Source organism: Haliaeetus albicilla, chromosome 22, assembly GCF_947461875.1.
Source record: "Haliaeetus albicilla chromosome 22, bHalAlb1.1, whole genome shotgun sequence".
In the NCBI taxonomy this organism is placed as follows: domain Eukaryota; kingdom Metazoa; phylum Chordata; class Aves; order Accipitriformes; family Accipitridae; genus Haliaeetus; species Haliaeetus albicilla.
In genome coordinates, this window is record NC_091504.1 from 4,380,776 (window position 1) to 4,406,724 (window position 25,949).

The window sequence follows — 25,949 nt, forward strand, 5'->3', positions numbered from 1 at the left end:
AGAAACAGTTTTTCCCACTTTGTTGGAATTTGACAGAAAGTAAATTAAAGATTTCTTGTCCAAAGTTGCACAGCAGTTCAGCAGTTGCATTTCAGAACGGTGTTTTGGCAGGTGAAGTAATTGCACTGCCAATAGAGCTGTTCAGGAAGAAAAAGGAGTAGTTTTGCGGAGGATGTGTGAAGGGCTCTCCAAAAACATCTTTAAAGAGTTTGTGGGTGTTTCCCATGGAAAGCACTGGTTTTGTTTGAAAGCTAAGGCTCTTTCAGCTTGGGCATCTTTTAGTTTTACAGCAAAAACTTAGTATTTCTCGGAGGAAACAGGAACTTGTACAAATTGAGTTGAATCCTCAGCTTCCTATTTAAAAATGTCTTTAAGGGAAATGTACCATCAGGCCACAACTGTGCAATGGCATTAGTCCCGAAGTTAATCCCAATGGCATTAGTCCCTAAATTAATCCCAGACGCATACCAGTTCACAAGGAAGCCATCTGCTTGGTTGTCTGATTTATGAAATCTCCCCTGGCATGTAAGGCTCACATTGAATCCCATCCGACCATCCCCTTTAACACACTTGTTTTACCCATGCTTTTATGCTTCATAAAATGAGCTTCCATAAGTGTTAGCAACTCCAAGTCAGCACCAATTCTTTTGATAAAAATAACCTGCTACGATTGTCTGAGCAATCATAGTTAAATTATACCACCACTTCCATACAGTTCTGTAACAATATTCCTCTAGTGGTTCTGATACAACAGAGCTTCTTTATCTAATAGTTAATGTTAACACACTTCGATAAGTAAGGAACACATAGATTAATATACTTTTCCAGGGGAAAATATTTTAAAGACTGTACATTAGTATAAATAAAAAGGCAAAACCCCTCAAAGTCTGGAGGAAGATGCAAAAGTGCTTCTTTGCAAGAGGGTTTTCATCCACTCTTACTTGAGTCAACTGAAGGGAAGATCTGAATAAAGCCACGGTGCCTTCTCCCACCCGACTCTTGACCGTTCAGCGAGATCCAGTGCTTAGCGCTGTTCCCAAACAGTTTCCGCTGAGACTGGATGAACTGTCAGATGCTACCATGATTTATAAACTTAAGCTCCCAGTCTCTCCTGCCATTTCCACATCCACTTCTTCCCTTTCTGATAAGGCATGAATCATCATCAGAAATCACTCTCCAGTCCATTAAGAAACTAAACATTGCACAGGCTCATAGAAGTACACGGGTGACTATCGTTACATCTGCCTCGATATGAGAGGGATCAGCACTGTAAAAATACCTGCAGTTAGCAAATATTCACGTTGCATTTATGAGCATTTTCATTCCAGTACACACATTATGAAACAATATTATCGTGGTAGGAAGGCTAGGTAGGTATTCCAGCAAGGAAGACTGCTTGGCTGCTGTCTTAATACCTTATATTATAGTGCAATAATCCTGTGCTCTACAGAGTCTCAGACAGGTTCATTGGAGCGGGGCGGGGGGGAAGTGTATGGCTTTAAACAGCTTGCAGTATTGGGTCAAAAAAGGCACAGATGTTGCAGCAAATCCTTGAAACAACATAAACTCACCATGCTCATCTGAGCCTATCCAAAAAAGTATTCACCGTGGCCAGACCAAGGGTTCTGTGCTGTGCCTGGCTAATTCAACAGCAGGGCACCCTGCTTGGGAGAACCACTAATCCTCAAACGGAGCATTAAAGAAGATGAGACCAAGGCTACAGAGACTTTTGTGAAACTGAGCATAAGAAAAGAATCATACCTTCCTGAGCCTCAAAAGAATTTCTACAAAATCTTAGATATTTCTGCGATGACTTCAGGAGATAATCTTACAGCAAGTGACTCCTAACAGAATTTTCAGGTGCCTTTAGGAATAGGGAAGGACTCTAGTAATCTCTCACCCTCATATGCAGTCTCGAGAAAGCATATGCCTGAGAAACAGAGGAAAACCAGAGTGAGGAGATGGGGAAGTCAAGAACGTTATTCGCAGTAGCTGCTCTCATCTGACCAGATCAAGACTGGCAGAGTGTTAGCAGAGGTACGGAATAGATGTGAAAGCCTCAGACGTTTCTGACCAGCGGGTAACACTGTGGGATGTAAATGGTAAGACTGCGTGCATTTTTTTCGCAACGCAGTAGAAAGTGAAGTTAAAAATCTGAAATCCACCAGACCGAAAAGATTTCCATCCTCCTCAAGTTATGAGAGGAAAAAATCCTCTCAGGAGATTGAAAGAGAGGTACTCCATAAGCACGCACATCTGTGGTTCCCAAGCCCATCGTTCAAAACTTCTGTCATCAGTTTATTTTCTCCCATGGGTCTTCTCCAATTCAGTAGCTGTCACTCCAGTGAAAACCACAACACAAAGCTGACATTTATTGAATTTGGGCAGGGCCCTGTGAACTCTACTGTGGCACTGCAGACAAATCGAAACATCCTCTTTACTCACAAATTTCCATTCAGTTCAGTGAAAGCAGAATTGCCTCTGAGGTGTGGGAATAATAAAAAGAAAATTCTCCTTTCGGTTGCACTTAAGAACAGGCTTGCAGAGGCACTGGTGGGAAGCCTGCTGGAAACCAAGGGGCCGTGTGGGAGTCAGGGAAAGCAGAATATGCTTTCCACCACCTAGAAAAGGAGCACGTGGATGGGGGAGGAGGAGCGAGCAAGAGAGGAGGAGCTGAGACTTTGCCAGAAGAAATAGGAGGGCCCCGTGGTGCTGACCGCCCAGGAGTGCTCCGGGATGTCACGGGGAGGCTGGCCCGCTGTTTCGAAGCACAGAGCGCTTTCCCCTGCTCCTTTTCCATGCGGGCACCAGGACACGGTAGAGCAAAACCTGGGTAAGGTCAAGCAGGACTTGAGAGTCTTGGGGGCAGGAGTGAAAGGGACAGGTGCCCGAGTGATCTTCTCTTCTGTCCTGCCAGTCAGAGGTAGGGGTGCGTAACCGAAAAAGCCGGTCGAAGAAACTCTCTGAGGCTCGATTTTGGAGTTTTAGAAAGCAGGCATTCTTTATTGCAGCGCTGGATGCACGGGGGATGGTTCTGCCTATCGTGCATACCGTTACCTACAGCAAGGCAAGCTTATATTGTTCTAATCATATACTTATTTATGTTATCCTTGACATAGTGTCCGCCCTTTGGGCACGCGCAGTGTGGCTCATCTCTTTTTCCTAGTTAGCTGGCCTCGGCAGGTTTTAATGGCTGGATGCACCGATGTCTGTCCCAACGGCAGGTGGGGGACAGGGCTCTGCCCTTCGTGAGACCCCCAGCCCCTGGAGTGGGGGCTGGAAGATGGGTAGGTCAAAGGACCCTGATGGGAGCCCTGCAGGGCCTCATCCACTGGACCGATGAGCACCTTCCCTTGTCACACAGAGCATCTCATGGGCTGGAAAAGGGATGCTCTGGAGAGCTTCTGGCAACTGTCTGGAGAAGAGCTTCTCCCCGCCCCTCTCCCAGGGGCTTTCTCGGCTCTGGTGCCCTTCCCAAGGACAGCCCCACAGGTGGGTGCAGCCAGCATGGCAGGAAAGAACAGGCAGCAGCCACAGCGGTCAGCACGGCGGGAAAGCCAAGGATAAAGCCTTATCACCCAAGTGTGATAAAGCCTTAATAACCAAGCGTGCTGCTCCTCGGACAGGAGTCTTCCTGCCTAAGCTCACCACACATTGCATTTCCCTGTGGCTTTCGGCAGGGTACAAATGGCTCTTCAGTGCCGGTGGTCGCTCCCCTCTTTCAGTAACAATTGCAAATTTTCTTCCTGTTGGACCTGCCTCAGTCCCAGTCTCTTGGGGATTGCAAGCTGGCACAGCATGTGTGCCAGAGACGTTCCCACAGCTTGGCTGGCGTCCACAAGGAGGAGTCTGTCTTTAGCCACGATGGTCATTTCCAGGGAAAACAGCTTGTTGTATTGACCAGGACCCTACGCGGACAACAGAAGAGCAGGGATGCAGCCATTTGCCACCAGTCCAGTGGAACAGGCTGCTCAAACACAGCCCACGGTGACTTTCTGTGCTGCTGGGCCTGTGGGGACAAAGGATTAAGCCTGAATTACCTGCATGAAATAAAGCTATCGCTAGCCTCATGCAACGGCACCCAGGAGCTGGTCCTGAAAACCACCAATCCAGGACACGGAAAGCTTTTAACCGCTGTGGCTATTGTGGAATAGACTGTGCCGTGTGCATCCATTTCTATTAACAACGCTTCTCCTGCAGCTGCAAAGGAGTTTGAGAGCTTGCTTATGGCTAAAGGGGGTTGGTGGCCTCGGACGGTGGCTGAGGCTTGGGGCTTGCATTGCCCGTGACCAGCTATGAGCACAGAGTGAGAGAGGAAAGACTTTCCCTGGGGAAGAGGCACCAGGGAGTGGTTGAGGTGGAGGAAAACTTCACCACGGTTTTGCTTGTAGGTGGAAAGTTCTGGATCAGAGAGGAATTCTACATCTTCCATAGCATGGCACAGGTAGAGGCTTCTGTTGGTACCAAGTAGAGACAGAATGTCAGACAAAGTGGCTCATTGAATGGGAATGATCTAGGGAAATTTACTTGGCTATTAAAAGCCCCATTGCTCTAGCAGTTGAATCTTTTTTCTCTAGTCCTTTTTTTTTTGGAAGGGGGTGGCGGGAGGGGCATGGATAATATATCTTCATACCTACCAAAACAGGCATTGTAGCAGTCAAGATGGAATACGCCTTTCTCACGTACCTTTTCTTTTTTGAACATGGTGAATTCAGTCTGCTGATCAATAGCCCACTGAGTTCAATAGACACCTTGGATTTTTATCCTTTGGCTCAAGAGCTAGATGCAAGCTCCTGTCGTTGGTGTTAGCGCAATTAATGCAGATAATCTGCTATCTTCTACCTAATAATCTAGGCTACATACTACCTAACGCTCTATGCGAGAGTACAACCCGATCCAATGTTACACGCAACATCAGCACTGTGAAGAGCTGTGACATTCAAATGAAAAAGGAGACATTTTGAACACCTTTTAAGAGCTTGTAGGCATACAAAGGGGAAGCATTGTGTAAATAATACCCAAACCAATATGGATTTTCCCCCTAAATTTCTGAACCTCCTGTGACAAGTGATGGCCTATCAAAGTGCATGTCTGCCCCCCTGCGCTGCACCACGCAGGACCTGTTCACATTCCCTGGTCTGGGAGATGGGGCAGAGTGGACCCTCAGGCAGCTTGCAGCTAGTGGCACACGACCGGGAGGAGAGGCTCACGCGCCGGAGGGTCCTGCTGTCAATCAGGGGGATCTTGACAGGCTGGAGAAAGGGGCTGACGGGAACCTCATGTAGTTCCCCAAGGGGAAGAGCAAAGTCCTGGAGACCTGGGGACAAACAAGCCCTTGCACCAGTAAGTGCTGGGGGACACCCAGCTGGAAAGCAGCTGTGCAGACACCTGGGCTCATGGTGGACACCAAGTTGACCGATTTAGAGCCAGAAAAGTGCCCTTGGGACAAAGGCGACTCAGTGCATCCTGGGCTGCAGCAGGGAAAGCATTGGCAACAGTTGGAGGTAGGTGGTCCTTCCCCTCTGCTGTGTCCATCCAGCCCTGAGCTCCCCAGTGCCAGGCAGAGATGGCCATACTGGAGAGAACTCTCACCCCGGTGCCCCTCCCACTTTCCGTTGGGCTCAGAACGTTGGTCCGTTGGGCTCGGAATGTTGGTCAGTTGGAGCCCACAGCCACCAGAGACAGCAGCACGGAGCTGTGCTGGCACGCAGGAGCGCCGGGAGGAGGCAGGATCTGGCCGAGCAGCACCTCGCCGGCACCGGCACCTCGCCTCCCATCCCCGCTGTCGCCGACTGGCCCGCGTCCTTGGTCCACGGCGAGGGTCCTCCTCTCCCGGGCAGGATGGGCCAGGCCAACTGCTGCTGCGGCTCCAGGTGGGCTCTCCCTGTGCCTCGGGGACACGCGGGCACGGCCGGGACCCGTGGCGGGGGCCTTGATTCTCATGCCCGCCGCTCTCTGCTCTGCAGGGAGGCTCTCACCGACGCCGAGCCGGTGCTGAGCGCGGACGTGCGGCTGACCCGGGGCCGCAAGAGGAGCGAGAGACGCCTTCTCCTCCTCCAGGAGGAAGTGGTGATCGCCAAGTTGCAGTAAGACCCTCAGAGCCCAGCTGCCTTTCCCCCATCCCTGGCCCTGGCACCAGGGCAGGGACACCCCAGCACCAGCCCCAGGCCCCGGGACCGTGGTGCTGGATGCACCCATCGATGTCCGTCCCAAGGGCAGGTGGGGGACGGGGCTCTGCCCGGGGGGACCCCCAGGAGGCCACCTCCAGCTCACCGCCTGCCTCTCCTCTCTGCAGACGTGGCACCGCCCTGCGCCCACAGCTCCGCCTGGCCCTGGACCAGCTGTGGGTGCTGAGCGGCGGAAAGGAGGCAGCGGGGGAGGAAAAAGAGGAGGAGGAAGGCAGCGATGAGGAGAGGACCTCCATCATCCTCATCTGGCCCACCGGCTCCTGCGTTGCCGCTTTCGGGTGAGTCGTGGTGCCACGTCCCATGGCCAGGCAGGAGAGATTCCCAACCGTGCCCACGCCGTCGTGAGAACGGCCTCTGCCCTGCGTGCAGAGCCTGGGCAGGGAGCGGGAAGCACGCCGGCAGGGAGGGATGGGGGCATTGCCAGGTCCTGCATCCCCTGGTGCCCTTTGGGTCCCCAGAAGAGAAGGGCAAAAGCAGCTGCTCTGGCAGGACACGGGGAGCCAGGGCTTGGGCAGCGTCTTTGTCCTGCCCCGCAGGGCTTCGTCCTGCCCCTGTGTCCTACCTTCCCCACGGGCTGGGGGGCAGCGGGGCCTGACGCTGGTTCTCCTCTCTTTCTGCAGCTCCCAGGCACTGAAGGAGCTGTGGGTGGGCACGCTGCTGGGGTAAGCCGGGGGGGATGCTCCAGGCACAGCCGGATGGGGGAACACAGCTCCCCAGCTGGGGAGAGGTGCCTTTGCGGCTGCGGGCAGCTCTCGGGCAGAGCTGCCTCACAGGAGAGAAGGGGCAGCTTGGGGCTCAGCCAGCTCTCTCCCTGTCCCTTGCCGGTGCACAGGACACCAGGAGGAGCCAAGAGAGCCCGCGTGACCCGTCTCCCCTCCCTCAGACCCCTGGAGAAGGAGCTGAGCCGCCGCCATGCCGTGAGTGTCTCTCCGGTCTGGGCTCTGTCCCCGAGCCCTGGTCCCCCAGCCGAGCAGCAGAGGCATCGCTGCTCACCTTCCTCCGCTCCTTCTCTCTTGCCCAGTGGAGGACATTCAGCGCCAGGAGCCTGGAGAGGCTGATGGAGGACCAGGCAGAGGTGAGAAGGGCTGCCTTTCACCCGCCTCTGGCTGTGCCGGCGTCTGCGGCCAGCGGGGTGAGCTTGTAAGGCAGAGATGGAGGGAGGGAGCGTCCCGCGGTGCCACTCGGGGAGCGTAGAGGGTTGGGGAGCCACCAGGAATACCAGCACATCCTCGCTGGGGGCGTTGGGGGGGAAACCTGCCGTGTGGGGCAGAGAGCCCGGGAGGGCAGAGGGTCCCAGCTCTGCCGCGCTCAGGCTGCTGGTGCCGGTTGGCAGCTCGCCGGTGGCCCTTTCTGCTGCGGGGCTGCTCTCTAAGCGCAGCCTGCTTCTTGCAGGATCGTCCCAAGCAAGGGCCACCGACAGCCCCGTCTATCAAAGCTGGGGGACTTTGCCGCTCACCAGGTGAGTTCTGGAAAGAAACGCATTGTCCTGCAAATGGTTGAGCTGTGCTCACTTGTCCCTTGAGTGTTGCCATGCAGGTGCGGCACCCCAAGGGAGGACGTCACCTGGACGAGCAAGGATACCCGCTGGGCAGCAGCCGCTGGACGTGGTTCTGCAGGGACCCAGAGCCTCTCCTGCTGCCCACAGCTTGGAGGAGGGCAGGGCGAGGGCTGGGACAGGTTGTCCCGGTGGCATGCCAGCTCTCAGGAGCCTCCCAGCTGGAGCAGCTGAGCTGGAGCTGTGGTTCCAGCTGCTGGCTCCCTGCCCATCCTGCTGCACCGCTCAGCACCATGCTGCAGGCAGGGCAGGCTCCGGGAGTGCTGGCCTGGCTGTCTCCATTGACGCGCTCTTGCTCCGTTTTCCTTTTCAGAAGGAGGGAACAGCATCAGCAGCAGGAGGAGGAGGAGGAGGATGGGGCTGCCCTGGCCCTTTGCTCTGCGGAGGACCCCGGCCGCTGCCCAGGCGCCAGGGCAGGCGGGCTCTGGCTGCAGCAGGGCGCTCTTTGGACAGCCCCTGGCAGCCCTCTGCGGGGAGGACGGCTCCCTGCCCCAGTCCATCCAGGTAAGCCAGCCTGGGCAGGGGGTCCCCAGCCCTCCCTCCGGCTGCTCCAGAGGGGAGGTGGGTGTCCCCGGGAGCTCCGGGGATGGGGGATTGGGCCCTTCACCCCAAGAAGACGCTTCTGGTGCCAGCCCCCTTGGCGGGGGTGAAGGAGCAGGATCTGGGGCAGTGCTTTGGTCACTGCTGTTGGAAGGCAGCTTCTCAGCCAAGCAACTGTCCTCCTGCCCCTCCTGCAGGAGATGCTGGCAGTCCTGCACAAGGAAGGACCGTCGACAGAAGGCGTATTCCGAAGAGCTGCCGGTGGGACAGAGTTTCGTGAGCTGCGGGAGGCCCTGGACCACGGTGCGGATGTCGACCTGGGCAGCCAGCCTGCGCTGCTGCTGGCCGTCATCTTGAAGGTGAGCGCTTCTGACCTGCAGCTGGAAGAGCTCCTGCCTGGCCTGGAGTGTTCAGAGGCTCACCTGGAGCCCCTGGCATTGCAGGACTTCCTCCGAAGCATCCCTGCCAAGCTCCTCATGACAGACCTCTACGAGGACTGGATGGCAGCGATGCAGAAGAGCGGCAAGGAGGAGAAGGTTGAAGAGCTGAAAGCGTAAGTGTGGGCAGCAGCCTGCCTGTTGAGGAGGGACTGGTAGAGGCCTGGGACTTGCCTGAAAAGGGATGGTCTCCTTAAAAAGCTGTGTCTTCTGACAGCTTGCTTTTGCTGGGGTGGGCTTAGATTTCGGAGGAAAGGGCATGGACAGGGAGCCTTCCCTTGCCTGGGCTTGGGTGAAATGAGGAGCTGGGAAGCAAGGCCGTGCTTCCTTCCTGAAGCGCAGGAGCACTGACCGCTGGCTGAGAGCACCCGGAAAGCTGCGCCACCCCCCTGCGTTGGGCAAGCTTTGGGGACGGCTGTGGGCAGCATCTTCTCTATTAACGTTGAGTTCCTGTTCCCTCAGGGTGGCCAAGAAGTTGCCTGGAGCCAATCTCCTCCTCCTCAAGCGGCCGCTGGCCCTCCTCCAGCACATCGGCCACAACGCCGCCAGCAGCAGAATGACCGCCAGCAACCTGGCCATCTGCCTTGGGCCAAATCTGCTGAGCCCACCTCACGAGGACCTGCTCCCCCTCGAGGCCATGCTGGCGGTGACTGAGAAGGTGCGCTGTACTGAGCAGCCGGCTGCAGCCTTGCCGGCCCATCCGAGCTTGGCTGCTCAGAGGTCCCTGGCTGCCTCCTCTCTTGAGCAAATGCCGGTGGGGTGGCTGCCTGCAAGAGCAGCCCCACAACCACAGCCGCCTGCGCAGAGGCAAGGGTCGGGAGTGGGAAAGGCTGCGTGATACATTTTCAGGCACCTGGGTTGAGCCCGAGGGTTTGATGTGTGCAGGTGAACGTGCTGGTGGAATTCATGATTGACAACTGCAGGGAACTCTTTGGGGAGCAGACAACTGACCTTTCCTGTTCAGCAGCCGAGGAGTCGTCGGCAGCCCCCACAGAGAGCTGGGGAGGTAAGAGGCAGGACTGAGGGTTGTTAGAGGCTGGGGCTTGGGACGCCAGAAACCTCAGCATCGTTTCTGGCAGGGCTGGGCCTGGAGTGTTGTCCTCTCAGCCCCGCTTGTCCCGTGGCCTCTCTTTGGCCACTGCTTCTTGGGGCATGAACAACAGTTCATGCTCTGCAAGATGTGCTGAAGCCTGCAGACAGGGCATCGGAGGTCTGAAAACTTAAGTGGTGTAGGGCTTTGGGTGGGTTTTGCTTTAGTGGTTGTTTACTTCCAACAAGTCGCTTTGCTGCACATGCTTTTGCTCTCCAGAACTGCACTTGGAAGAGCAAAGTGTGCCAGCAGTTACAGCAGACACCAGACATCAGACAGAAGCCTCGCTGCATGCACCCCCCTCTCTGCTCGGTGTCCTCAGAGAAGCTGGGGGAGCTATGGTGGTGGAGTCTGAAAGAGGAGAGGTATGTCAGGTCCCCAAACGCTGTGACAGTGTGTCTGGTGTAAGAGGGGAGTTTCTGATGAGGCCGAGACGCTGCTGTGCCTCTTCCTGGCAGTAGAGCTGGTGTGTGTTTGGGTTATTCCTCCACCCGCTGGGAAGATCCCTAGCAAGGAAAACTGGCAAGGTTGTTTCTCAAATGCACTTGGCATGTGCTTTGACAAACAAAATGCCTGCAAATCACCTACAAATAGACAGAGGGGAGTAGCTGTCAACTTCAGCGGGGTTTTGCTCAGGTCCGACTTTGTCGGTGCTTCTCCAAGTCTATTTGGGGGGGCGGGGGGACTGTGCGAAATGCGGATGATGCAAACCAGCCAAAGGGATCTCCTCTGGAGAGCTAGATTAGCAGTTTGGCAAAGAGTTGCTTACTGTTCCAGGCCGTCTCTTGCCACCTGCTAACTCTGACATTTCTGTTGTAGGCTTTGCCTCCAACCACCCCCGAGAGCGCGGCAGAGCCCCTGGTGTGCCCAGAAGAGCTGGCAAACCTGTCGGAGGAAAGACGGTAAAACGAGCTCACTTTGGTTAACATCAGAACCGACTCCAGTGGGTCGTGCCTTCCCCTACCTCATACCACTGTGCGATGAAAAGGTTTGCAGGCTCTCCCCAGGACAAGGAGAAAAAGAAAAACCGAAAGAGAAAGCAGGCCTGGGGAGAGGAGAGTGACAGACACGCAGAAAAGAGGAGGAGGAAGAGAGAAAACGTTTTTGGGGACGGACCAGTGAGAAGATGCAGGAAGGTCCAGCAGGTCAGGAAGCCCAGGTGTGTACTAGGCTCTGCTGCCCATCTTTCCCAACTCTCAGCGCTGCTCCAAGTCGGTCCAACCCACTGGCAAGGGACGGCGAGGGATGGTGCTGCGCAGGGCTTGGAAATAACTCTGTGGCCGCTCCCCAGGGGCTCCCCATCGAGCCCTGCTGCGTGGCACGGGGGCCCCGTGCATCTCTGCACGCGTGCAGGTCTCTAAGGGCATTACCCGTGGGGATAAGGCGCCAGAGCCATCCCCTAGTGGATGCCAGCCATAGCTCTCTCTTCTGGGCTATGAACAATTCCTCGTCAACGGTGTTCCCCAAAGAAAGGGGAACCAAATCCTGCCTATTCCTGCCTTTGTGGGTTTATCAGTGCTTTCTGACTCTGTCGTTGTAGGTGCTGTTTTCATGTCACTGCTGAACCCCTGTGACTCCTGGGCCCACCCCCCCACCGCAGTTGATGTTCACAATAAAAGGATCTTTTCTCTCTTCTGAGTGTGTCTGCCATAGGATATTCTGGACTAGGTAGATGGGGTTTTGTGATGAGTCCTCGGGGAGGAGTCTGGGATCTTGCCTTGTCCCAGCATCCTTTCCCGCAGGCATCGGGGCTGAGTTCAGGTGCTTGAGGAGTGAAACCAAAGCACAGACTCACACAGGAGGGTGGAGGTTGGAAGGGACCGGTAGAGTTCCTCTGGTCCAACCCGCCTGCTCAAGGAGGCCCACCTAGAGCAGGTTGCCCAGGACAATGTGCCCTTGGGTTTTGAACATCGCCAAGGACGGAGACTCCGCAAACTCCCTGGGCAACCCGTGCCAGTGTTTGACCAGCCGGACAGGAAAAAATTGTTTTCTCATGTGCAGCTGGAGCATATCATGTGTTTTAATTTGTGCCTGTTGCCGCTGGTGCTCTCAGTGGGCACTCTTGAGAAGAGCCTGGCTCCCTCATCTTCATTCCCTCCCAGCAGGGATAGATAGATAGATAGATAAGACACCCCCCCCCCCCTCCCCAGGCTTTCTCTTCTCCCCACTGAAGTGTGCCAGCTTAAAAGCAACCAGGGAGAAGGCGGCTTCCTTGAGGCTCCTTGTTTTGCAGAGGGCAGAAGAGCCCCAAGTGACCTGGAGACATGGAGGTCCATGAGGTTCCCCTGCCAAGCTGGCCCAGGGAAGAGAGGCGGAGGGCTGGAGGGCACAGCTGGACTCCTGCTCCTGCAACAGCAGGGACTCGCTGGCCAGAAATGGCCCCGAGGACCCCGGCAAGGGGCTGTGCTCAGTGCTGCAGAGGAAGGCGAACCCCCCCGGGACCTGTGCCAATCTGCCCGGGGGAAAAAACTCCTTCCTGAGCCCAGCCCTGGTGGCCCGAGCAGGGTCCGGGGAGCTCCTGCGGGGGAGCGCGTTTGGGGTCGGCAGCCAGGGACCTTTTCCAGCCTGTTTGGTGCAGAGGCACGGGTGGGCGTGGGGCATCAGTCCCGGGAGAGCCGTCGCTGACTCCTCTTTCCCGGGAAGGGCAGGTCGCTCTCGCCGTGTCTCTGTCCTGCGCCCACCCGGGTTTCTTTGTCCTGCCAGCTGCTGCCCAGCGAGGAGGGTTCGGCTGAGCTCAGCAGGGATGTCCCGGGACCCGCCGAAGGAGAGCTCCTGCTTGGTCAGCATCCTGACCGCTTCGCCTTGGGGGGGGCTCCGCCGCTGTGCCGAGCTCCGCCGAGCCGAGCCAAGCACAGCGAAGCCGAGCCGAATGGAGCCGAACTGAGCCGAGCCGAGCGCAGCCAAGCACACCGAAGCCGAGCCGAAGCCGAGCGAAGCTTTCCCGAGCGGAGCCGAGCTTTGCCGAGCCGAGCGGAGGCGGTCGGGCGCAGCGCCATGGGCGGGCAGGGCGGGCAGCGCTGCCTGCGGGCGCAGTGCGGCTCCTCCAGCCGCAGGTGATGGTGGGCAGGAGCCGGCCCCTCGGCACCGCGCACCGGGCGCTGCAGCTCCTCGTCCGGGGGAGCGCGGGCGCGGAGACCTCCTGCCCACGGCAGGGGCGGGCGGGCAGATGGAGAGGGACACTGCCAGGGGCCGGGGAGCGGCCCGGGGGGCCCCGCGTCTCTGGCAGCGATTGCCCCGGTGGCAAGGAGACCGACGCGAAGGGACCGAGCCGGTGGCAAGGACACCGACGCGAAGGGACCGAGGTACAGGCCAACTGCTCTGATGCTTCGGGCTCACGCTGGAACCCAAAGCGCTCCAAGCCCCCAAATGCCGCTGCCTCTGCAGCGCAGCAGCAGCAGCAGCAGCAGCCAGTGCAGAGCAGCGTGGGGAGCTGGAGCAGAGGGAGGGGGCGCCCGGGCCGGGCTCGGCTCATCTCGGCTGGGCTCGGCTCATCTCGGCTGGATTCGGCTCCCTTCGGCTCCCCTCGGCTCGGTTCGGCTCCCCTCGGCTCGGTTCGGCTCATGTCGTTTCGGCGGCGCTCGCCTCCCTTCGGCTCCGCTCGGCTCGGTTCGGCTCGTCTCGTTTGGGCTCGGCTGCCGTCGGCTCCGCTCCGGCCGCAGCCCCGGCCCGGCCCCGCCTGAGGCAAGGGCGGGCGGCGGGCGCGGCGGGGCCGGTGGCCGTGGCGGGGGCTCCTCCCCGTCCGTGGAGCGGTGGGCTGCCCGGCGGGCGCCAGCGCCGGGGCTGCCCGGGGGCCTCGCAGGCCGGCAGCGGGGCTGAGGCGGCGGCGGTGGCGGCATCTCCCCTCGCGGCAGGCCGGGGCGCCGGGTCCCGGCCTTCCCCCCGCAGGCCCGGCCAGCCCCGGCCCCTCCCTGCCGCCCCCGGGGCTGCGGGGGCAGCAGGGGACTGCCTGCCGCTGGTGGCTGTCCGGCGGAGGCCGGCGGGCACCGTGGAGACGTGCGGCTGTGGAGAGAAAGGAGTTTCTGCCGGCTGTCCCCGCAGGGACCCGCAGCCGCCGGGGGTGTCCCTCACAGCCTGGCGTCGGTGGCGGGCTGCGACGCAGTCCTGCCCGGGCGTTCTTGGCAGCCCCCGGGGCAAGAGGCCTGTCAAGCTTCAGGGAGGTCGGCAGCGGCGTTTCCAGAGCAGTCGCGTCCCGTTGGCTCTCCTGCTTCCTTCCCTAGGCTGGGAGAAAGGAGGACGTCCTCGAAAGCAGGTACCTGTCGGTTGCCTGAAGCCAGGTTTCTTCATGCAGGCAGGCGTGTGTACGGACTTAGAATCGGCAGGTGAGCGTGTTGAAGCTACAGCCTGCAGTGTGGTGCCTGCTGGTAGCCGTGAGTTCCTAGGAGACCCTAAATTCAGAGGGGGGGGGGGGCTGCTATTTTCCTGCCTTCTTTCACTGACCGTGAAAGCGGTCGCTTCCGAGTGGCTACTGCGCTTGCGCGGGCTGAGCATCGGCCTGAGAGAGTAATGGGAGCTGTAAAAAGCGCTCCTGTTTCACTGCCGTGCGTGGATTTCGTGCTTCAGTGGGAAAACAGGGTGGTTTTACTGACAGTATTTTGAAATTTTGTTTAAAGCGTTCAGCTGAGAAGCTCTAGAGCCTTTGTGTGCGAAGCCAGGACTGGTTTTCCCCACGTGCACCACTTTGTACCTCTCTGCCATTTTATTGCTCCACGACCGAGTCTCGTAAGATCTTTCTATGGTTCTTTGCTACCTGCCCTTCTCCTTGTGTCAGTAATCTTGTAGGATTTGCAAGCTTTCTCACCTTGCTGCTCATGCCCCTTTCCCTGTCACGTCACGCTGTTTTTCTCTTTAACTGCTTGTTGGGCTTACTAGAAAAGCAGAAAGCCTAATACTGGAGTGAGTGCCTATTGTCATTTTTTAAATGAGACTTTGAAACATGCGTACAAATACAGATTAAGGGTATCTATCTTGTTGGCTTAGAGGGAGGTACTAAAACCCTGCTTTCTAATGAAGTACTTGAGCAGCCATTTACAAGATTGCTTCCTTTTTGTGACTTTTTGGTAAACTCAGTTCTTACCTGTTTGACTTATTTTTAGAACTGGAGCCGAGCGTGTTTGCCATACGAGTAAAGCAAAGCATGGATTTGAAACAGTAAGCTACAGAATATTCAGAGACAACAGCATCTGTTTAGTCCTAGGTTCTTAAAGTGGCAAGCATAAAAATGCCTTCAGGTAACTTTTTTTCCCTTTTCACCTGCATCACCTGCATGGAGACATTTGTGATTCCTGCTCATCAGACTTAGCCACGGGATGAGTTTTACCGGGAACCAACGCAGGCTTTTCTGACCGCGAAGCTACAAGCTCTAGGGGTGAGCATAGCCTCTCGGAGCTGAACCTGAAGGTTGCCCTGCCTTGTCCTCAAGAGACTCCAGTCCTCTTTTACCTCACATGCTCCTTTGTGCAGAACTCCATGAAGGGCCAACAGTGGGTGCTGACACCTTGACACTGGCTTCGGTGCGAGTACTTGCCACTCCTCAGCAGTGTCCTTTCTCTGTGCAGATGGCCTTGCTGGCATCTCCCTCGTCTTGAAACAGTGTCATGTTTTTTTCTCGCTATGTCATCAGAAGGCAGATTTACAACAGGATTGTTCCCGAGGGATTGGCAGTTGCTTTCTAAACCCGCTGTTCTCCAGAGACCTTGTCAGGAGGGCAAGATTCTTTTTCTTGTAGCCCACAAGCTAAAAGGCTGCTCTGACAGAGCTGCTGTTAGGCACACCCTTTAGGTAAGAGGGTCTTCCCTCACCCCCCTGTTCTCCTCCTCCTGGCTGTTGCCCATGCTCCCAGTGCATTTCATCCATTTTCTGGATCCTGATAGCCATTCTGCATTTAGTTCAAACCCCTGCCGTGCTATTGCCTTCCTGGCCGCCTTCCCTCTCCAGCTCTTTGGAGAGAGTCTTTTCCGAGGAGGCAAACTTATTCCTCTTGGGGTTGTCCACAAAGGAAGTTGCCTGGTGGTATAAAAGGAACAGCTTCTTCTCCCGCTGTTCCTTGGGAGGTGAACAGTTGCATCAGATGCCCAGGTTTCTACGTGTTTCTGCATGATGACGTGCTGCCCCCATTTCAGAAACCTTTTGGACCTCTCCACAACTGGCTGAGCCTTTACGCAAATATCGTCTGTGGGCTTGCTGCCTGCTGGCCAGGGCATGCTGCCTGCTTGCTGCTGTAGGACTGGTTTCAAAGGGCCAGTCTCAGCATAATTGCTCTGCAGGGATCCCCTGCATATACAGTAGCCTGCAATTTCAGGTGCTGCTAGTTGCATGGTTACCTTCAGCCTGCACAGGTAAACTCCTGTATTGAAAGAGCCCTCACCTTGTTGTAAGCCCAAAACTTTCTTTCAGAAGAGGGGTTTTTGACAGGTTTGTTGGATTTTCAGGGTAGGAAGGACACTGTCCTCAGGAGCCTTCAGTACAGAACTTCTCTAAAACAAGCAGGCTGATTTGTCTCCAAAACCTGTATCCCTTTTTTTCCCTTCAGCTTACCTTTGCAGGATTAGTGACAGGTCTCTCTACACATGCCCTTTCTGGCTTCTTTCCTCAGGTGCTCCAAACACTCTGTTGGTGGGATAAGGGTCATCCTCTGAAAGATGCTTTTTTTTATTCCCTGCTTTGCTATAATCGCTGTCCCCAGAATGCCTCTGCTCCTTGTACAGTGGCTGAATTTCCCAAACATTAGGGTCCTTGGAAGCTGGAGCTCCGGATTAGCATGTTGGACCCTGAGAAATGATGTGGTAGGTGGCAGACATCACCGTAACCTCCTACTGTGTTAAGTGATGTGGGAGGACAGGTCCTGAGCTCTTTCCAGGTAATCTGGCACTATGATGAGTGAATCATCAAGTCGGCAAATACCAGTTCAGGTATTTGAAGAACCTTCTCCAGAAGAGATGCTTGTGCCACCATGACTCGTACCTGCAATTTGCACTAGTCAGGGCACTGTTACACTGAGAGGGAGCTCCAGACACAAACTGGTGTCTTTATGAATACCAGACCAGATGTCAGGAGCACCGCATGGAAACCTGAGCAGATGACCTCTCCCTCGTGTGCTTTTTTAGGAGATCAGAGCCAGGTGCTTCTGTGACATGCCTTCCATTTGGTTTGCTTTGCATTTGTTTTCTTCTGGTATTCAGAATGAGAAGAAAGATCAGGTTTAGAAAAAAAGCATCTCAGTAGCACCTGTGCTTTCTCAGGATTCTTCTGGTCATTCCTCCAGGGCTCTTGTTCAGTTTATGAGCAGTGTATGACTTTGGATCCAAATCCAGCTGGTGTTTTAGAGTGCATCTCGAAAAGGGAAGGCTCTTGTTAAAACATGAAGGAAATCTGTCTGCTTAGTACGCGTAGGACTGACTTTACAGCATTGGCACTCAATTCAGAAGGAGGAGCATGGAAGTGCCGCAGTCGCATGGCTGTTGAATAGATTGCATTTTCAGCTCTCATCCAAATGCCTTGCAGGCCTGCGATTTTGACAGGAGGCTGTCTGGTCAGGATGATTGGAGTTGAGCCTGTGCATCTTTCTGCTTACCAAGAGCACCAGTAGAAGTCCAAGGAAGAAAGAACTGGGAGACGCTCAGCCTGTCACTGCAGATAATTTTCCTACCTTAGTTAATGCTCTGAGACTAAACTGCAAAGATCTCTGGCCTTCTAAAGTTTGGAATTTCAGGTGAACCTGAGCTTAGTGCAAGAGAAGCACCATCAGGGAGGGATCTATTCTTCTCTTCTCTTATCTCTGTGACAAAGTTGTTTCACTTTCTCCTAAAGAAGCTTCCAGGGTGGTTTTGTTGTTTGTGGTCCTTTGTATTGCCGATAGCCTTGCGAATGGGTATTCCTGGCTCACCTCTTGCTTCTGGCACTTTTCGCTTTTGTCCCTGCCCTGTTACTCTGCTTCCTATGAGTGTGTCTTAGCAGGGCTGATGCCTAGGGGCCTGTATTGTCCAGCGGCTGTTATTTCCCACGGCACCTCTGTCGATGTTTTTTAAAATCTCTGTCTGTGCCATAGCTGGTGTTCCTCTTTCACTATCTGCTATATTAAAGTCTAGTCAATGAATTCCAGCTTTATGTTAGGCCTGGGAATGTCCTGAGGAGGGAGGGGCAGAAAGATATTGGTGAAGAAGGTCCTCATAGTAGCAGGAAAGAAAATAAAGTCACAGAACAAGAGAGCAGACCCTGCCTTGTAGTTCTGCAAGCAAGCAAGCAAAGAAACAAAGATCTCCTGTAGAATAGAATTTTACATGGTGTGAAAGTTCTTGGGTTCCTTTTCCTTTCAGAATTCCTCCAAAGAAGATGAGCGTGAGTTTAGTCCAGCATCCCTTACTGTGGGCTGTAACCGGGTGAGTTTGTGTAAGTAAGGAATTCCTGGCTTGTTTCATTCGAATTGGTCATATGAAGTCAAAAGCTGCAAGGATGACATTGGTAATAGTTTTCCTTTGAAAGTGGCGTTTGGTATTTTCTAGCACGTGAGACTAGGAATTAGAACCACCGAAGAGCAGTAGGTCAGCAATGATTTTGTCTGTAAGCAATTCCCACCCACAGAGCCAGGCTACGTAGCTCTTTCAGAGCTGGGCTGTGAGATGGGAGCCTACCTCCAAACCAGTCTGCACTGCGATTGCTTTGAAAGCTCCCAGGCGTGATGTCAGTCAGAGTCTGGACCGACCTCTCGGTTTCAGGGTCTGCCGTTGGGTGTGCAGGGAGTGTGGAGAGAGCGAGCTTGTGTTTTTGTTCTTGCTGCTGTTTCTGACAGGGGCGCCTGTGGGATCTACCCTTGAACAAAGAACAGGAACCGGTCAGGCTGAGGGTGCGGTGCAGCTCCTGCAGCAACTGGACCAAATGGTAAACAAAGGAAACGTGGAGTCAGAAGGAAGAGGTCTGTCCAGGTTCTGGAGAAGGTACGAATACTGCAGCTACGAGCAGATGCAGTCCTGGCTCTGTCCGAGCCTGTGCCTGATTCTGGCAGTTCAGGTGATTCTACGTTCTCTTGAAGAATGGGTCCCTCTTTTCTGTGGTTAAACAAAAAAGTCTGCCAAGGCAAAGGAGCATTCAGGGGTGTCCTTTTGTCTTGTGGTAAGGTGCAGCATTGCCAGGAAATGTTCCTCTTCTGGGCTGTCTTTGGGGAAAAAACTCCTCATGGGGGACGGGGGGGGGCTTGAGGGGTGGGGGGGTGTTACTGACCTCAGTCACAGCCCTCGTAGGATGTGGCTTTTATCAGCTGCGGAGTGCCATCTTCAGCCCGGTTTCTAAAGGACTTTTACACACTCCCCCTTCTCGAGGGGCCTTCCTGGGAGGGACCTTCAGTCCCCTTAAGGCAAGTATGGCCTTTATTTGGCCGCTTAGCAACTGTGGCCTTTGTAACTTTGACTCCCAAAGACACCATTTTAAACTGAAATGAAAGTAGCCCCCCCCACCAACAGTTGCTGGGCACTGCTGACTAAAGGAGCGCTCTAAAGCTGTCGAAACAAGAGTGGTCTGTTCACTGCACAGCCCATGTTGAACGTTGGCAGTAACTGTTTGATAGGTGGGTTAGTTTTGGAAGGAATAAAACTCCTTGTTAATCCTAATGTATGCCAGTCCCCTTAACTATTGAGACTAGACCGTTACGGCACAGGTTGTTCTTTATGTTTCCTCTACTTTTTTGGTCTTCCTCTGTGTTATTTTGTGCTGGGGATGTGTCTTTCTGGTGGACAGAAATTACCTTGTTACAATTCTCAGAGAAGTACTTCTCTACAAAGAAGAAGAAATAATGTGGGTTTTGTTGTTGTTTCCCCAGCATAATCTTCTCGCCACTACAGCATCTCTTTGTTGGAAAGAACTGACCTGGAAGTACTAATGGTTGTGGAAAGGTAAACTTGTAGCATGAATGTTGGGTTGTATTGTTTCTTTTGTAATTCAGCTTTACACATTGCTTGTCTCCGCTATTAAATGCTTTAAAATGAAATTCTACTTTGTTTACGTTTTCAAATTAACATACTGAAGATGTTGGGTTAGAATGTCTTTTTCTTCACAACCTAGAGGTTTTGGAAAAAAGAGCGACAAGCTTTACGATGTTGATCCTTGAGTGTCATAAATCGGGAATTTTACATTTGAAAATCATTGTATGAGACTCTAATAAAACAAGCATCAGCTTGGCACTGTGTGTTATTTTAATCAGTCTTACCCCGGCAGAAAACACACCTTCCCTCCAAGAAGAAGAAGTAGAGGTTTCTAGTCTTGGATGGACTGCTGCCCTATGCTTCACAGCATTAAAAAGGTCAAAATTGGTGAAAATGTTTTGGATTAGATTTTACCACTCTGCTACAAGTGGTGTAATTATTTATGCCTTTGATAGGTAGTGGGATGAGGCTGGGAGTTAAGATTTCAGATGTGCCTAGGGCATGCTCAGGCAGCTTTTTGCCATCACGCTAGCGCATTTGCAATAAACCATCATTCTTCAGCCCTCTCCGGAGCTGAGGCACCGTCAGCACCTACACGCACAATGCTGGTCTAACACATAACACTGTGTTACTGGTTGTTACTTTAGCAGTAGCAATGTGTGGCCGTCTGACGAGGTAATGTGTCTGGCAGAATGAGGCGATGTTCTAAAAGAGTCAGATGATAATGCAACACGGGGTCTGTTTGGCTTGTTCCCACCGTGGTGCACGGATTATCCACCCTATATGCCTCTGTATTCATTCCCGGACTCCCATCAGCAGTGAAAGAATGCCTTCCCTCCAAGAAGAAATGGGGTTGAGAACCTGGTTCCATTTACGGCGTTCTCCTTAGGCCTGTCCCACAAACCGTGGTACAGGCTGAGTGCACCAGGTCCCTTCTGCTGGGGGGCTGTACAATGAGATGGCCAGCAGTGAGGACCAGGGAATGGCTAGAGAGTTGACCAGATGGAGAACAAGCCATAAACAAGGGAAGATATCCATGAGTTGATCTTCTTTAGCACTGGTTCTGTCAGGAGCAGGAGGATGTCCCGCTTCCCTGATCTTAGATGCAGCTGCATAAGAAAGGGCCTTTACCCTGCAAGAGCTGGGCTGGCTGAGGCTACAACCTACACACAAAGACATTTTGATGTCTCAGTCCGGAAAATGCCATTACAGAATTACGGGCAAGATGCGCATCCGTTTTGGAAAATCATTTTAGATGATAAAGAACATGGGTTAATGAAATCTTAACAAAAATGGTTTTTATTTTAACTGGGATAGGCATTCTTTTAACTTTGAGAAAGCACCTTGTTCTTTAAAGCAGTGGCCGCCTTCTGAAAGGAAAGGGAAAGGTACTTAAAGAAGAACAAGCAGAAACAAGCAAGCTCTTCCCTCTCTTCCCCTTGGCATCCCATAAACCCTGGAGAAAGCCACACGCTTGCATCTGTTGTCCTAAAAGCGGATTTGGTACACGGTGTGCAAGAGAACAATCTCACACAGGCGGGAGAGATACGGTTTTATTCTGCGCAGGGTGCTCCGTGGACTTTGCACAAATCAAGCAGGCTGGATTCATCAGTTGTGTCCCTTTTATACAGTAACAATTGCATCTAATTTATTAAACTACTCCTACCTAATACATATTCAAACTATCTGATGCATGTGCATAGCATTGTGTAACCCTGACGCATCGGATGCCTTCTCCGCACGTGCGGGGGTCTCGGCTGGCCTTTGGTGGTCTTTTGAGGAGGTATCCCCTCCTCGCTTTGACCGCTCAGTCGCTCTGTATCGGGTCAGCGCTCCATTTTCCTGCCAAGAGGGACGCGCCATCCATGAGGAAGAGCAGAAAGGATCAGCACTGGTGCTCCAGGTGAGGCACTGTTAAACAGGAAGGCTAGAAAAGATCAGACTGATCTTGGCTAACTGACTAAATTTAAACCAGGACTTTCTAGCCTACCACAGGGTTTTCTGTGTCTGACATCACTTCCAGCGGCACCTGGGCTCGTGGCACCGGTGCCGTATTGCTGGCACTGGTGACTGTGGACCTTGATGCTCCTAGCTGCTGAAGCCAGCGTGATCAGGCCGGAGAGCTCGTGGGTGAGGGAAGTCGGAACTGGGAAAGGCTTTGTAATGAACGGGTTAACTTTGTTCATGAAATCGAGAAGGGTGAAGAGACATATTGAAAGTTAACATATGCCTTGTGTAAATAATAAAAACTTGCTTAAGTGATGCGTGAAGGTCACGTGTCACGGGAGGAAAGCAATGGCTATAACTTACTAGATAAGGGGGGAGGAAAGCAATGGCTATAACTTACTAGATAAGGGGAGAAAAGCAATGGCTATAACTTACTAGATAAGGAAAGGAAGGACAACAGCTGCAATTAACAAAGACTGTATTTCTCCACATCACAAGACATTCTAAATCAAAGGATACTCATCCTTGAGAAAATTTACCGAATCTACATAGAAACAGACCTGCACAAATGAGGAAAGAAGAAGCAGGACAAGGCGGAGACTTACAAGAAAGGGGATACATGAAATGTATATAAGGAATGTAATGATAACATAAAGTTGCAGACCTGTGGCGGAGCATTGCCTCCCCGGCCGCCCAGCGCTGTTTTGCTCTCTTATCGCTTGCTATTAAATTCGATTTCTTATTCAACACAAATTGGGTCCTCCAATTTGTCACGAGCGTTTATAACAGCTTCTCCGTTTTTCCTCCTCCCGCAGGACGTTCTTGTGCTACTTACCCGCTCCCTCCCGAAAAGGGGGGATCTCCTCTGCCCTGGTGCTGCTTGTCCTCCTGCTGGCTTTGCGTTATTAGCGATTGACTTTCTTGGGGAGGATAAGTTTGTATGAAAATACTGTATAGACACCCGGTGCTCCTCCGATTGATGGTTGCTGTTACGGCTTGTTGGCAATTACAGTTGCACTAGAGAGAGAGAGCTACCTCGCTAAATGCACAGTGTCTGTGTCCCCCCCCGCACACACCCCCCCACACACCGAGGCAATCTGTGGCAGAGCGGAGCGGTTCAGGGGAGGAAGCCCCCATGGCCGTGTGTCGCAGGGGAGGCGAGGGACCCCCTTTTGTCTGCCGCCTCGCCCCCCCCCCCCACCCGGCTGGGGCAGCTCCCCAGGGCTTTGTGCATGACGCCACTGTCAGTCAGTGTCCCCCCTGCTATGAGGGCAGCGCTGTCAGTCAGTCCCGGGGCGGACCAAAGGGGGTCTTTCCTGGACTGGGGAGACCAGGAGGGGACAGAGGAGTCCAGACATAGTTGCCAAAGTACCAAGTGAGGGAGAGGGAAAGCATTTTTACTGTTACTTTCTTGTTCTATTGAGGTTTTTTTTAATTTTTTTTGCCCAATCTTGAAAAGAACTCACAAAGCGGCTAGAAGGGGCCTTAATGCTGAAAGCCAGCACTTCTTCCTGGCAGACCTGTAGTCTTCTGCTTCTCCAGAGGAACGGCTGTCTCTCCGACGTCTCCTTTTGATCTATTGCTGTTCTTTGTGCGCCACCGCAAAAGGTCCGGCTTCATCTCCAACCTCCCGTCAGGCAGCCTTCTCGTCCTCAGGCCGAAGAAACCCCACCTCCAGGCCCCAGGGACCTTGGTGGCCCTCCGAGGGACTTCTCCCGGTGCAGCAGCATGGCAGAAGCCATGTTGTCTCGTCCCCTTGCCTTGGGACTCAGAGCAGAGGAGATGGCACCCCTTCAGAGGGGGTGGGGGTAGGGGAGAGGGTGGACGGTGGGAAGGAAGAGCTCACAAGACCCGTGGCCATCAACAAAGTATTGTCGATGCCGGGGGGATGGAATACGTGAGCCTGCAGGCCGCCCAGGTGTGGAGGGTACTGGCCAGGCAGTCCTCTAGCACCGTGTCGATGGTGTTCCAGGTGCAACTCTAGCACCGTGTCAACGTCGGTGTTGTGGAGGGAAGCCCTGGGGCGTGACGTGGTGCTGCGTGAGGAGCTGTCCTGGAGGTGGATCCACCTCCATCGGCTCCTCCTCATCTTCAGGTGGATCCACCTCCATCGGCTCCTCCTCGTCTTCAGGTGGATCCACCTCCATCGGCTCCACACCGTCAGCTGCGCGAGCGGTGGCCATCGCTAGCGTGTAGCTGACGGTGCCTCCCCTCCGACGCCGACGCTGCCTCCTCCGCGCCTTCCGCAATCGCTTCTCCGGTTGCCCACGCAGAAGTGGGCACTTGCTCGCTTTGCTGCTGTGGGTCCTCTTTCTGCCAGCCATCGTGGAAGTCGAGGGCCCAGAAGCTCAGCGAATGTGGGCCAACTGCTGGGGGTTCGCAACAGGAGGCGGTGAGGTAGTTTGTGACATCAGGAGGCCACTGTGATTGTTCTGCAAATAACCATATACGGCTATTCTGGCAGCTGTGGCCTTCAAGGTAGCCTTCTGTAGGAGGAAGAGGAGGCTTGGGGGGGGCTGAGGGCCCCTTTCCTGGGCATCGCTCCCCTGTGTCCATTCCTAATGGAGGGACATTTCAGGGATCGGGTCTGAAACACGGGCAAAGATTTTTCTGAGGAGGGCCAGAATTGTTTGGATTCTACCCACCCATCCTTTTCAGCATTTTAATGGCCGAGGGATTGTTAAAAATCTACGTGAGCCAGATGGAGACTTTCCATCAACTTCGGTGGAGTTTGGATCAGGCCCAAAGTGAGTGGGTCCTTACAGAGCTTGGGGAGAAGAGGGGGAAACTTTGCAATGTCTAACTGGTCCAGAGAAGCGAGGCAGAGGGTGAAGAGGATGAGTGCTACGAAGATGCTGTTACCATTGCGCTTCATTAGCTGAAGGATATGCTGCTGATTTCTCAGGGTGGATGGCAATAGAGCCCTGGACGCTATTCACATTTGGCTACTGGGAAAATGAAGGGGAGCTTTACCAACTGTATGTGTGAAGCCACACACGATCTTAAATCACAGCAGCTATGAATCCATCCCAAAACCCAAGTGCTTTGTGCAGAGCACTGCTTACAGACTCAGTTCTCAGCCTCTCCCAGTCCTGGCCAGACAGGGAACAGCAAGAACCTGTTGCAGTTTTGGCAGTCCTGGGAATGGACCAGGTCCCACCGCTCCAGTCTTAGAATGCTTCATCTCCATCCAAGAGCTACAACTGCCCATCCCAGCGCTGTTCCTGGATGCATCTTTCCACTAGAGGAAACTTCAGCTGGAGAAGATGGTCTTCCTAACCTTTGTATCCAAAAAGATGCGATTACTCCTTGGTTTCTGGAGATCTTGTAGAGAGGGTTGGGATGTCTTTGCAGACTAGGTGGCCTCTGAATTGGATGGATAGTCCAAAATATCCCTTTTTTTGGCTATTCAGAACTGCCAGTGGATTGGTGCCTTTCATCCAAATGGTGCTTTCCAGCCTTGCATTCCCGACTTTGGGCCAAAGCCCTTCACAGTTGGCTTCTCAAGCCCCAGAGCTGCCTTATAAGCTACACTGGATCTTATTAATTTGAATCCGTGCCACCCCCTTTTCTCATTTACCACTTACTGCAGGGGGCTTTGGTTGCATGTGTGTCAGCATCAGGATGCTGTGAGTTCAAGGCTCTTGCCTTACATTGGCTGAACTCTGCTGCCTCTGCAGATTGGGACTGGCCTGGCATTTTTCAGGCAGGAGAAAGGTATTTCTGATACTCTGGCACTGTCAAAAAGCATCAGCATTTGCGTTCTAGCAGCACCTCAGAGTCCTGCACTAATGGTCTGGAACTTCACTCCCAAACAACTGCAGGATCCTAATGAAGTGATAGACTGTTTAAAAAAAAAAAAAAAATGCTGTGGCTACTCCAGAGAGGGACAACTTACCGCACTGGGCTGGGCCCTGGCCAACATCTACCGAACACTGCTCAATATTATGCAGCACCCTCAAAGAGAAGAGAGGGGAAACATACCAACAGACACTATGGCTAAACCAGACACTGTATCAGTTGCCCCTATAACTAAAAAGAAACAATGGAAGCAGAAGTCAACTCATTTAGCAAGGGATGAATAAACTTCTGATCCTCTCCCCCATCCCACCAGGGGGGAGTGAGCGAGCAGCTGTGGGCTGCTTAGTTGTTGGGTGGGTTTAAACCATGAGAACAGGCCAGGACAGCTGAGTACAGGGGATGAGGCCCACCAAGGGTATATCACCCTTCTAAACTTGGTTCCTCCCTAACCTGAAACAGAGCCAAGACCAATCAGTCCCC

General features: G+C 53.8%; 1 long non-coding RNA gene across 2 annotated transcripts in view; it reads left to right on the forward strand.

The window, feature by feature from the left end:
• LOC138690401 (uncharacterized) overlaps positions 1-18,263 on the forward strand; it is a 71,638-nt gene extending 53,375 nt beyond the window's left edge. For both annotated transcript variants that reach the window (XR_011329246.1, XR_011329245.1), the window contains 2 exons: positions 14,904-14,958; positions 18,123-18,263. This is a non-coding gene — a long non-coding RNA (uncharacterized lncRNA). The remainder of the gene's footprint in view (positions 1-14,903; positions 14,959-18,122) is intronic.
• Positions 18,264-25,949: the final 7,686 nt, after the last annotated feature.